The following is a 1,016-nucleotide window of genomic DNA, read 5'->3' as shown; positions in this document are numbered from 1 at the left end:
CTATATATATAATATATATATATATTAATATATATATTTATATGTTATATATAGACATACATATACACACAATATTGTGTGAGTGTTTATATCATTTTATATCATCTATATATATATATATATATATATTATATTATATTATATATATATAAATATTTTTTATATACATATATATATTATATATATATATATTATATATATATTTTATAATAGATAGATAGTTTGATTGATATATATATTTATCTTCTCCTCTATATATATATTCACATTTTTATATATTACTTTATTTATTAATATATTTATATATAATATATAGTATATACATACTTATATTTTCTATATTATTCTATCATCTTTTCTATAATTTATATAATTTATATATTTATATATATGTATATATGAAATCCACATCCCAACATAACACCAAAACACACACCACACACAAAACGCCGCACACTTTACATACACGCAAAACACACACACACACTTACACATAAAATTATTATATATTTATATATTATATATATATATATATTAATTTTTATATGTAATATATTAACATCCAAATATATTTTATAATTATATTTATATTTATAAATTATATATATTTTATATTTAAAATTTTTTTGTGTGTGTGGTGTGTTTTGGTGTGTATGTGTGTATGTGGGCATATAATTTTATACATATATTATATATTATATATATTTTATATATTTATTTTATAATATATATATATTTAACACACTTTATTTATATATTTATATGTGTGTGTTGTGTTGTGGGGTGTGTGTTGTGTGTGTGTATGTGTGTGTGTGTGTGGTGTGTGTGGTGTTTTGGGTATATATATAAAATAAAATATTTTATATATATATATATATATATTTATATATACACATATAATTAAATGATATATATAATATTTTTTATAAAATATATAAATATATTAATTAATATTTTATATATTTATATAATATTTATATTTTGCATTATATATTATATATTAATTTTTATTTATA

This window comes from Penaeus chinensis, chromosome 29 (assembly GCF_019202785.1).
Source record: "Penaeus chinensis breed Huanghai No. 1 chromosome 29, ASM1920278v2, whole genome shotgun sequence".
NCBI classification, from domain to species: Eukaryota; Metazoa; Arthropoda; class Malacostraca; order Decapoda; family Penaeidae; genus Penaeus; species Penaeus chinensis.
This window is presented reverse-complemented; position numbering follows the sequence as displayed.